A 12,835-nucleotide genomic window follows, 5' to 3' on the forward strand; every position below is an offset into this window, starting at 1 on the left:
TGTGTATACAGGAGGATTCTCACCTGGGGTATATATACATGAAAGTCTGGAGTCTGTATACAGGGGTGAGCTGGGGTATATAAGGTTATTAGTTAGTCTGGGGTGTGGTCTGAATCTCTTAATATCTGACTAGTATGACGCAGTGGCGTAACTAGGAATGGCGGGGCCCCGTGCCGAACGTTTGACATGCCCCTCCCCCCCCCCCCGGCCGACGCCGAGGACCTCGACCGACCCCCTCCTATGCATTCCTGCACGTTCTATTATGCCCCATAGTGGCCCCTTCACACAGTATTATCCCCCATAGTGGCCCCTGCACACAGTATTATGTCCCATAGTGGCCCCTGCACACAGTATTATGTCCCATAGTGGCCCCTGCACACAGTATTATGTCCCATAGTGGCCCCTGCACACAGTATTATCCCCCATAGTGGCCCCTGCACACAGTATTATGTCCCATAGTGGCCCCTGCACAAAGTATTATCCCCCATAGTGGCCCCTGCACACAGTATTATGTCCCATAGTGGCCCCTGCACACAGTATTATCCCCCATAGTGACCCCTGCACACAGTATTATGTCCCATAGTGGCCCCTGCAAAGAGTATTATCCCCCATAGTGGCCCCTGCACACAGTATTATCCCCCATAGTGACCCCTGCACACAGTATTATCCCCCATAGTGGCCCCTGCACACAGTATTATGTCCCTTAGTGGCCCCTGCACACAGTATTATGTCCCTTAGTGGTCCCTGCACACAGTATTATACCCCATAGTGGCCCCTGCAAAGAGTATTATCCCCCATAATGGCCGATGCACACAGTACTATCCCCCATAGTGGCCCCTGCACACAGTATTATCCCCCATAGTGACCCCTGCACACAGTATTATCCCCCATAGTGACCCCTGCACACAGTATTATGTCCCATAGTGGCCCCTGCAAAGAGTATTATCCCCCATAATGGCCCCTGCACACAGTATTATCCCCCATAGTGGCCCCTGCACACAGTATTATCCCCCATAGTGACCCCTGCACACAGTATTATCCCCCATAGTGGCCCCTGCACACAGTATTATGTCCCTTAGTGGCCCCTGCACACAGTATTATGTCCCTTAGTGGTCCCTGCACACAGTATTATACCCCATAGTGGCCCCTGCAAAGAGTATTATCCCCCATAATGGCCGATGCACACAGTACTATCCCCCATAGTGGCCCCTGCACACAGTATTATCCCCCATAGTGACCCCTGCACACAGTATTATGCCCCATAGTGGCCCCTGCACACAGTATTATTCCCCATAGTGGCCCCTGCACACAGTATTATGTCCCATAGTGGCTCCTGCACACAGTATTATGTCCCTTAGTGGCCCCTGTACAAAGTATTATTCCCCATAGTGGCCCCTGCACACAGTATTATTCCCCATAGTGGCCCCTGCCCACAGTATTATGCCCCATAGTGGTCCCTGCACACAGTATTATTCCCCATAGTGGCCCCTGCACACAGTATTATGTCCCTTAGTGGCCCCTGTACACAGTATTATTCCCCATAGTGGCCCCTGCACACAGTATTATGCCCCATAGTGGCCCCTGCACACAGTATCATGCCCCATAATGGCCCCTGCACACAGTATTATGCCCCATAGTGGCCCCTGCACACAGTATTATGTCCCATAGTGACCCCTGCACACAGTGTTATACCCCATAGTGACCCCTGCACACAGTATTATGCCCCATAGTGGCCTCTGCACACAGTATTATCCCCATAGTGGCCCCTGCACACAGTATTATACCCCATAGTGACCCCTGCACACAGTATTATGTCCCATAGTGGCCTCTGCACACAGTATTATGCCCCATAGTGGCCCCTGCACACAGTATTATCCCCATAGTGGCCCCTGCACACAGTATTATACCCCATAGTGACCCCTGCACACAGTATTATGCCCCATAGTGGCCCCTGCACACAGTATTATACCCCATAGTGACCCCTGCACACAGTATTATCCCCCATAGTGGCCCCTGTACACAGTATTATGCTCCACTGTAGACACCCATAAACAATTATTATAGTCTGGGGTCTTTTCAGACCCCAGAGTATAATAATCAGAGACCCAGGGGAATAAAAACATATAAAAACTACTGTTTCCCCCAGCTCCTACGCTGTCTTCTCCGCTGCCGTCCCTCATCAATGACGTCGGACGTCACATGACCCGGGACGCAGGCCAGGTTCATGTGACGACAGAGACGTCAGTCAACTAGGAAGGAGGCCTGGCAGGATCGTGGAGAGGTAAGTAACAGTGTTTTTTACGTTCCCTTACCTCTCCCAGTCCGCCAATCATTATACTTGGCTGTCCGAAAAGACCCCCGAGTATAATGATAGCAGCGGTAGTGGCTGTCACTGGGCCCCTAATGTCCCGGGCCCTGTGGCAGCTGCCTCTGCTGCTATGGCGGTAGCTACGCCACTGCTAGTACGCCTTATGGGGATGATGACGCAGAGTTATTCAGTGGAGAGTCGGCAGAGGCGTCTGTGGGGAGTCCTGACTGATCCCGCTCTCGCCACTCATCACTTTTAGGCCGGCTTCACACAGGGTTTTTTGGTTCGGAACCTGGGGCGGCCTTCGGCGTCCAAAATACGGTTATCTGCAACTTGATGCCGGAGCAGTATACCGGTATCCAATCGCAGCACTCCATTCCGGATTAGGCCCAAATGAATGGGCCTAGTCGGGAGGAGGGAGCGTCTTCAGTCAGATGTTGTGAGACGAATCCGAATTATTTGTAACATAAAACTATTTAGTTATTAATTAGCAGTGACGTAATAAAAAAGGATTATGGTATCCCCAGCAGGTAGTGGCCTATTTACCAACCTCCACGGACCCACTCACTGCCACCCTGCTTCCCCATGTACTATAGGCCGCGGAGGCCGGCAGTGAATAGGCCCGGGCCAGGCCGCGATCCCACTGCCGCTAATATTATACTCGGGGGTCTTTTCAGAACCCCAAGTTTAATAATCGGAGCCCCAGGGGAGGTGAGGGAACATAGTACACAGTGTTACTCACCTCAACGGGATCCGATGTTAATCCTAGCTGGCTTGGGGCGTATATGGTAATGCCCAGACGTCACGTGGTCTGGTATATTACCATATAGGCCCAAAGCCTGTGCTAGCAGTACCACATAGGCCTGAAGCCTGCTAGGATTAAAGAGGACCTTTCATGGGTTTGGGCAAAGGCAGTTCTACAGTATATAGCACTGGAATGCTGACAGTGTGCTGATCTGTGCCCTGGGTGAAGCGCTATCGGTGCCGGTACTGTAGCTCTTCACACTCAGAAGGGCGTTCCTGACAGTCAGCGCCTATCGCACTGTACTGTGTGAGCGGGGAGGAACGCCCTCTCCCCTCCTGATAATACTCGTCTATGGACGAGCACTGTGAGCAGAGGGAGGGGGGCGTTCCTCCCCGCTCACACTCTACAGCGCGATAGGCGCTGCTGGGAAGAAGGACGTTCCTGACAGATGTCAGGAACGCCCTTCTGACTGTGAAGAGTACCGGCACCGATAGCTCTTCACCCAGGGCACAGATCAGCACTGTCGGCTTTCCAGCGGTATAAAGAACTGCCTTTGACCAAACCCATAAAAAGGTCCCCTTTAACATCGGATCCTGGAGAGGTGAGTAACAGTGTTTATTATGTTCTCTTATCTCCCCTGGGGCTCCGATTATTATACTCGGGGGTCTGAAAAGACCCCTGAGTATAATAATAGAGTTTGAAGGGTCCACTGTGGCCCCTGTAACCTCTATTATGACCCACAGTCTATTGTGCCACTGTGGGGCATAATAGAGGCTGCAGGGGCCGCTGTGGGATATATATATATATATATATATATATATATATATATATATATATATATATATATATGGGTTAGGTGCCTGGAGACGTGAGGAGTCAAAGATGTCTGTGTTTCAAACTTTACAGAGTCAAGTCACAGCTGAAAGAAGTGGTCATGGCGAACCAAAGGAAAGAGATGGAAAATGTAGGGAGACGTCTCCTGTGAGTATTACTGCATTGTATTTATTGTAACGCAGCGCTGCACCTCCCATGAGGCGACCTGAAGCGACCGCTTCAGGCGGCGCTATGTCAGGGCCCCAGGGAGGGTGGCATTTTTGCTTACCTAAGCCAGTCCAGGACAAGCTGTGTGGGTGGGGTGGGCGTGTCTGTGGGTGGGTTTGTGAGAGCAGGAAACAGCAGCGTTCTATGGCCGCCCAGGGATCCCCGGTGTCTGTTTGTTCACAGCGCAGGCTGAGAGTTATCTCTGGACACTGGCAGGCTGGGGCTGTGGCAGCCCCGCCTGCCAGTGTCCGGAGATGACTCTCAGCCTGCACTGTGAACAAGCAGACACCGGGGATCCCTGCATCCCGCGATCGACCCATACGTCCTTTGCGATCGACCAGTAGATCGCGATCGACGTATTGGGCACCCCTGCTCTACACACTCGGCCATAGGCGCGCCCCTTCAACTCTTCTTGTCTCTCCACTCGCTCTCCTCTGCCACTTGAAGGTCACTCGCTCTCCTCTGCTACATATAGGTCACTCGCTCTCCTCTGCTACATATAGGTCACTTGCTCTCCTCTCTACATATAGGTCACTCGCTCTCCTCTGCTACATATAGGTCACTTGCTCTCCTCTGCTACATATAGGTCACTCGCTCTCCTCGGCTACATATAGATCACTCGCTCTCTTCTGCTACATATAGGTCTCTCCATCTCCTCTGCTACATATAGGTCTCTGGATCTCCTCTGCTACATATAGGTCACTCGCTCTCCTCTGCTACATATAGGTCACTCGCTCTCCTCTGCTACATATAGGTCATCCGCTCTCCTCTGCCACGTATAGGTCACTCGCTCTCCTCTGCCACATATAGGTCACTCGCTATCTTCTGCTACATAGAGGTCTCTCCTTCTCCTCTGCTACATATAGGTCACTCGCTCTCCTTTGCTACATATAGGTCACTCGCTCTCCTCTGCTACATATAGGTCACTCGCTCTCCTCTGCTACATATAGGTCACTTGCTCTCCTCTGCTACATATAGGTCACTCGCTCTCCTCTGCTACATATAGGTCACTCGCTCTTCTTTGCTACATATAGGTCACTCGCTCTCCTCTGCTACATATAGGTCACTCGCTCTCCTTTGCTACATATAGGTCACTCGCTCTCCTCTGCTACATATAGGTCACTTGCTCTCTTCTGCTACATAGAAGTCTCTCGCTCTCCTCTGCTACATATAGGTCACTCGCTCTCCTCTGCTACATAGAGGTCACTCACTCTACTCTGCTACATGTAGGTCACACTCAGCGCCGTACCTCCCATGAGGCGACCTGAAGAGACCGCTTCAGGCGGCGCTATGTCAGGGCCCCATGGAGGGCGGCAATTTTGCTTACCTAAGCCAGTCCAGGACAAGCTGTCCTGGACTGGCTTAGCACCAAGCGGTGGATAGGGGAGGCCGCCGGTGGGGCGGGCGTGTCTGTGGGTGGGTTCATGAGAGCAAGAAACAGCGGCGTTTTGTGGCCGCCCAGGGATCCCCGGTGTCTGTTAGTTCACAGCGCAGGCTGAGAGTTATCTCTGGACACTGGCAGGCTGGGGCTGTGGCAGCCCCGCCTGCCAGTGTCCGGAGATGACTCTCACCCTGCACTGTGAACAAGCAGACACCGGAGATCCCTGCATCCCGCGATCGACCCATACGTCTTTTGCAATCGACCAGTAGATCGCGATCGACGTATTGGGCACCCCTGCTCTACACACTCGGCCATAGGCACGCCCCTTCAACTCTTCTTGTCTCTCCACTCGCTCTCCTCTGCCACTTGAAGGTCACTCGCTCTCCTCTGCTACATATAGGTCACTCGCTCTCCTCTGCTACATATAGGTCACTTGCTCTCCTCTCTACATATAGGTCACTCGCTCTCCTCTGCTACATATAGGTCACTTGCTCTCCTCTGCTACATATAGGTCACTCGCTCTCCTCTGCTACATATAGATCACTCGCTCTCTTCTGCTACATATAGGTCTCTCCATCTCCTCTGCTACATATAGATCTCTGGATCTCCTCTGCTACATATAGGTCTCTCCATCTCCTCTGCTACATATAGATCTCTGGATCTCCTCTGCTACATATAGGTCACTCGCTCTCCTCTCCTACATATAGGTCACTCGCTCTCCTCTGCTACATATAGGTCACTCGCTCTCCTCTGCCACATATAGGTCACTCGCTATCTTCTGCTACATAGAGGTCTCTCCTTCTCCTCTGCTACATATAGGTCACTCGCACTCCTCTGCTATATATAGGTCACTCGCTCTCCTCTGCTATATATAGGTCACTCGCTCTCCTCTGCTACATATAGGTCACTCGCTCTCCTCTGCCACATATAGGTCACTCGCTCTCCTCTGCTACATATAGGTCACTCGCTCTCCTTTGCTACATATAGGTCACTCGCTCTCCTCTGCTACATATAGGTCACTCGCTCTCCTCTGCTACATATAGGTCACTCGCTCTCCTCTGCTACATATAGGTCACTCGCTCTCCTCTCCTACATATAGGTCACTCGCTCTCCTCTGCTACATATAGGTCATCCGCTCTCCTCTGCTACATATAGGTCACTCGCTCTCCTCTGCCACATATAGGTCACTCGCTATCTTCTGCTACATAGAGGTCTCTCCTTCTCCTCTGCTACATATAGGTCACTCGCTCTCCTCTGCTATATATAGGTCACTCGCTCTCCTCTGCTATATATAGGTCACTCGCTCTCCTCTGCTACATATAGGTCACTCGCTCTCCTCTGCCACATATAGGTCACTCGCTCTCCTCTGCTACATATAGGTCACTCGCTCTCCTCTGCTACATATAGGTCACTCGCTCTCCTCTGCTACATATAGGTCACTCGCTCTCCTCTACTACAAATTGGTCACTCGCTCTCCTCTGCTACATATAGGTCACTCGCTCTCCTCTGCTACATATAGGTCACTCGCTCTCCTCTGCTACATATAGGTCACCCGCTCTCCTCTGCTACATATAGGTCTCTGGATCTCCTCTGCTACATATAGGTCACTCGCTCTCCTCGGCTACATATAGGTCACTCGCTCTCCTCTGCTACATATAGGTCACTCGCTCTCCTCTGCTACATATAGGTCACTCGCTCTCCTCTGCTATATATAGGTCACTCGCTCTCCTCTGCTATATATAGGTCACTCGCTCTCCTCTGCTACATATAGGTCACTCGCTCTCCTCTGCTACATATAGGTCACTCGCTTTACTCTGCTACATATAGGTCACTCGCTCTCCTCTGCTACATATAGGTCACTCGCTCTCCTCTGCTATATGTAGGTCACTCGCTCTCCTCTGCTATATATAGGTCACTCGCTCTCCTCTGCTACATATAGGTCACTCACTCTCCTCTGCTACATATAGGTCACACTCAGCGCCGCACCTCCCATGAGGCGAACTGAAGCGACCGCTTCAGGCGGCGCTATGTCAGGGCCCCAGGGAGCACGGCATTTTTGCTTACCTTAGCCAGTCGAGGACAAGCTGTACTGGACTGGCTTAGTACCGAGCGGTGGATTGGAGAGTCCGCCGGTGGGGCGGGCGTGTCTGTGGGTGGGTTTGTAAGAGCAGGAAACAGCAGCGTTCTATGGCCACCCAGGGATCCCCGGTGTCTGTTTGTTCACAGCGCAGGCTGAGAGTTATCTCTGGACACTGGCAGGCTGGGGCTGTGGCAGCCCCGCCTGCCAGTGTCCGGAGATGACTCTCAACCTGCACTGTGAACAAGCAGACACCGGGGATCCCTGCATCCCGCGATCGACCCATATGTCCTTTGCGATCGACCAGTAGATCGCGATCGACGTATTGGGCACCCCTGCTCTACACACTCGGCCATAGGCACGCCCCTTCAACTCTTCTTGTCTCTCCACTCGCTCTCCTCTGCCACTTGAAGGTCACTCGCTCTCCTCTGCTACATATAGGTCACTCGCTCTCCTCTGCTACATATAGGTCACTTGCTCTCCTCTGCTACATATAGGTCACTCGCTCTCCTCTGCTACATATAGGTCACTTGCTCTCCTCTGCTACATATAGGTCACTCGCTCTCCTCTGCTACATATAGGTCACTCGCTCTCCTCTGCTACATATAGGTCACTCGCTCTCCTCTGCTACATATAGGTCACTCGCTCTCCTCTGCTACATATAGGTCACTCGCTCTCCTCTGCTACATATAGGTCATCCGCTCTCCTCTGCTACGTATAGGTCACTCGCTCTCCTCTGCCACATATAGGTCACTCGCTATCTTCTGCTACATAGAGGTCTCTCCTTCTCCTCTGCTACATATAGGTCACTCGCACTCCTCTGCTACATATAGGTCACTCGCTCTCCTCTGCTATATATAGGTCACTCGCTCTCCTCTGCTACATATAGGTCACTCGCTCTCCTCTGCTACATATAGGTCACTCGCTCTCCTCTGCTACATATAGGTCACTCACTCTCCTCTGCTATATATAGGTCACTCGCTCTCCTCTGCTATATATAGGTCACTCGCTCTCCTCTGCTTTATATAGGTCACTCGCTCTCCTCTGCTACATATAGGTCACTCGCTCTCCTCTGCTACATATAGGTCACTCGCTCTCCTCTGCTGCATATAGGTCACTCGCTCTCCTCAGCTACATATAGGTCACTCGCTCTCCTCAGCTACATATAGGTCACTCGCTCTCCTCTGCTACATATAGGTCACTCGCTCTCCTCTGCTACATATAGGTCACCCGCTCTCCTCTGCTACATATAGGTCTCTGGATCTCCTCGGCTACATATAGGTCACTCGCTCTCCTCTGCCACATATAGTTCACTCGCTCTCCTCTGCTACATATAGGTCACTCGCTCTCCTCTGCAACATATAGGTCACTCGCTCTCCTCTGCTACATAGAGGTCACTCACTCTACTCTGCTACATGTAGGTCACACTCAGCGCCGTACCTCCCATGAGGCGACCTGAAGAGACCGCTTCAGGCGGCGCTATGTCAGGGCCCCATGGAGGGCGGCAATTTTGCTTACCTAAGCCAGTCCAGGACAAGCTGTCCTGGACTGGCTTAGCACCAAGCGGTGGATAGGGGAGGCCGCCGGTGGGGCGGGCGTGTCTGTGGGTGGGTTCATGAGAGCAAGAAACAGCGGCGTTTTGTGGCCGCCCAGGGATCCCCGGTGTCTGTTAGTTCACAGCGCAGGCTGAGAGTTATCTCTGGACACTGGCAGGCTGGGGCTGTGGCAGCCCCGCCTGCCAGTGTCCGGAGATGACTCTCACCCTGCACTGTGAACAAGCAGACACCGTAGATCCCTGCATCCCGCGATCGACCCATACGTCCTTTGCAATCGACCAGTAGATCGAGATCGACGTATTGGGCACCCCTGCTCTACACACTCGGCCATAGGCACGCCCCTTCAACTCTTCTTGTCTCTGCACTCGCTCTCCTCTGCGACATGTAGGTCACTCGCTCTTCTCTGCTACATATAGGTCACTCGTTCTACTCTGCTACATATAGGTCACTTGCTCTCCTCTGCTACATATAGGTCACTCGCTCTCCTCTGCTACATATAGGTCACTTGCTCTCCTCTGCTACATATAGGTCACTCGCTCTCCTCTGCTACATATAGGTCACTCGCTCTCCTCTGCTACATATAGGTCACCCGCTCTCCTCTGCTACATATAGGGCTCTGGATCTCCTCTGCTACATATAGGTCACTCGCTCTCCTCGGCTACATATAGGTCACTCGCTCTCCTCTGCCACATATAGTTCACTCGCTCTCCTCTGCTACATATAGGTCACTCGCTCTCCTCTGCAACATATAGGTCACTCGCTCTCCTCTGCTACATAGAGGTCACTCACTCTACTCTGCTACATGTAGGTCACACTCAGCGCCGTACCTCCCATGAGGCGACCTGAAGAGACCGCTTCAGGCGGCGCTATGTCAGGGCCCCATGGAGGGCGGCAATTTTGCTTACCTAAGCCAGTCCAGGACAAGCTGTCCTGGACTGGCTTAGCACCAAGCGGTGGATAGGGGAGGCCGCCGGTGGGGCGGGCGTGTCTGTGGGTGGGTTCATGAGAGCAAGAAACAGCGGCGTTTTGTGGCCGCCCAGGGATCCCCGGTGACTGTTAGTTCACAGCGCAGGCTGAGAGTTATCTCTGGACACTGGCAGGCTGGGGCTGTGGCAGCCCCGCCTGCCAGTGTCCGGAGATGACTCTCACCCTGCACTGTGAACAAGCAGACACCGTAGATCCCTGCATCCCGCGATCGACCCATACGTCCTTTGCAATCGACCAGTAGATCGCGATCGACGTATTGGGCACCCCTGCTCTACACACTCGGCCATAGGCACGCCCCTTCAACTCTTCTTGTCTCTCCACTCGCTCTCCTCTGCCACTTGTAGGTCACTCGCTCTCCTCTGCTACATATAGGTCACTCGCTCTCCTCTGCTACATATAGATCACTTGCTCTCTTCTGCTACATATAGGTCTCTCCATCTCCTCTGCTACATATAGGTCTCTGGATCTCCTCTGCTACATATAGGTCACTCGCTCTCCTCTGCTACGTATAGGTCACTCGCTCTGCTCTGCTACATATAGGTCACTCGCTCTCCTCTGCTACATATAGGTCACTCGCTCTCCTCTGCCACATATAGGTCACTCGCTCTCCTCTGCTACATATAGGTCACTCGCTCTCCTCTGCTACATATAGGTCACTCGCTCTCCTCTGCTACATATAGGTCACTCGCTCTCCTCTGCTATATATAGGTCACTCGCTCTCCTCTGCTATATATAGGTCACTCGCTCTCCTCTGCTACATATAGGTCACTCGCTCTCCTCTGCTACATATAGGTCACTCGCTCTCCTCTGCTACATATAGGTTACTCGCTCTCCTCTGCTACATATAGGTCACTCGCTCTCCTCTGCTACATATAGGTCACTCGCTCTCCTCTGCTACATATAGGTCACTCGCTCTCCTCTGCTACATATAGGTCACCCGCTCTCCTCTGCTACATATAGGTCTCTGGATCTCCTCTGCTACATATAGGTCACTCGCTCTCCTTGGCTACATATAGGTCACTCGCTCTCCTCTGCCACATATAGTTCACTCGCTCTCCTCTGCTACATATAGTTCACTCGCTCTCCTCTGCTACATATAGGTCACTCGCTCTCCTCTGCTACATATAGGTCACCCGCTCTCCTCTGCTACATATAGGTCTCTGGATCTCCTCTGCTACATATAGGTCACTCGCTCTCCTCGGCTACATATAGGTCACTCGCTCTCCTCTGCCACATATAGTTCACTCACTCTACTCTGCTACATGTAGGTCACACTCAGCGCCGTACCTCCCATGAGGCGACCTGAAGAGACCGCTTCAGGCGGCGCTATGTCAGGGCCCCATGGAGGGCGGCAATTTTGCTTACCTAAGCCAGTCCAGGACAAGCTGTCCTGGACTGGCTTAGCACCAAGCGGTGGATAGGGGAGGCCGCCGGTGGGGCGGGCGTGTCTGTGGGTGGGTTCATGAGAGCAAGAAACAGCGGCGTTTTGTGGCCGCCCAGGGATCCCCGGTGTCTGTTAGTTCACAGCGCAGGCTGAGAGTTATCTCTGGACACTGGCAGGCTGGGGCTGTGGCAGCCCCGCCTGCCAGTGTCCGGAGATGACTCTCACCCTGCACTGTGAACAAGCAGACACCGGGGATCCCTGCATCCCGCGATCGACCCATACGTCCTTTGCAATCGACCAGTAGATCGCGATCGACGTATTGGGCACCCCTGCTCTACACACTCGGCCATAGGCATGCCCCTTCAACTCTTCTTGTCTCTGCACTCGCTCTCCTCTGCGACATGTAGGTCACTCGCTCTTCTCTTCTACATATAGGTCACTCGTTCTACTCTGCTACATATAGGTCACTTGCTCTCCTCTGCTACATATAGATCACTCGCTCTCCTCTGCTACATATAGGTCACTCGCTCTCCTCTGCTACATATAGGTCACTCGCTGTCCTATGCTACATATAGGTCACTCGCTCTCCTCTGCTACATAGAAGTCTCTCACTCTCCTCTGCTACATATAGGTCACTCGCTCTCCTCTGCTACATAGAGGTCACTCACTCTCCTCTGCTACATATAGGTCACACTCAGCGCCGCACCTCCCATGAGTTGACCTGAAGCGACCGCTTCAGGCGGCGCTATGTCAGGTCCCCAGGGAGCGCGGCATTTTTGCTTACCTAAGCCAGTCGAGGACAAGCTGTCCTGGACTGGCTTAGCACCGAGCGGTGGATTGGGGAGGCCGCCGGTTGGGCGGGCGTGTCTGTGGGTGGGTTTGTGAGAGCAGGAAACAGCGGCGTTCTATGGCCGCCCAGGGACCCCCGGTGTCTGTTTGTTCACAGCGCAGGCTGAGAGTTATCTCTGGACACTGGCAGGCTGGGGCTGTGGCAGCCCCGCCTGCCAGTGTCCGGAGATGACTCTCAGCCTGCACTGTGAACAAGCAGACACCGGGGATCCCTGCATCCCGCGATCGACCCATACGTCCTTTGCGAACGACCAGTAGATCGCGATCGACGTATTGGGCACCCCTGCTCTAAACACTCGGCCATAGGCACGCCCCTTCAACTCTTCTTGTCTCTCCACTCGCTCTCCTCTGCCACTTGTAGGTCACTCGCTCTCCTCTGCTACATATAGGTCACTCGCTCTCCTCTGCTACATATAGGTCACTCGCTCTCCTCTGCTACATATAGGTCACTCGCTCTCCTCTCCTACATATAGGTCACTCGCTCTCCTCTGCTACATATAGGTCATC

This window comes from Leptodactylus fuscus, chromosome 6 (assembly GCF_031893055.1).
Source record: "Leptodactylus fuscus isolate aLepFus1 chromosome 6, aLepFus1.hap2, whole genome shotgun sequence".
NCBI classification, from domain to species: Eukaryota; Metazoa; Chordata; class Amphibia; order Anura; family Leptodactylidae; genus Leptodactylus; species Leptodactylus fuscus.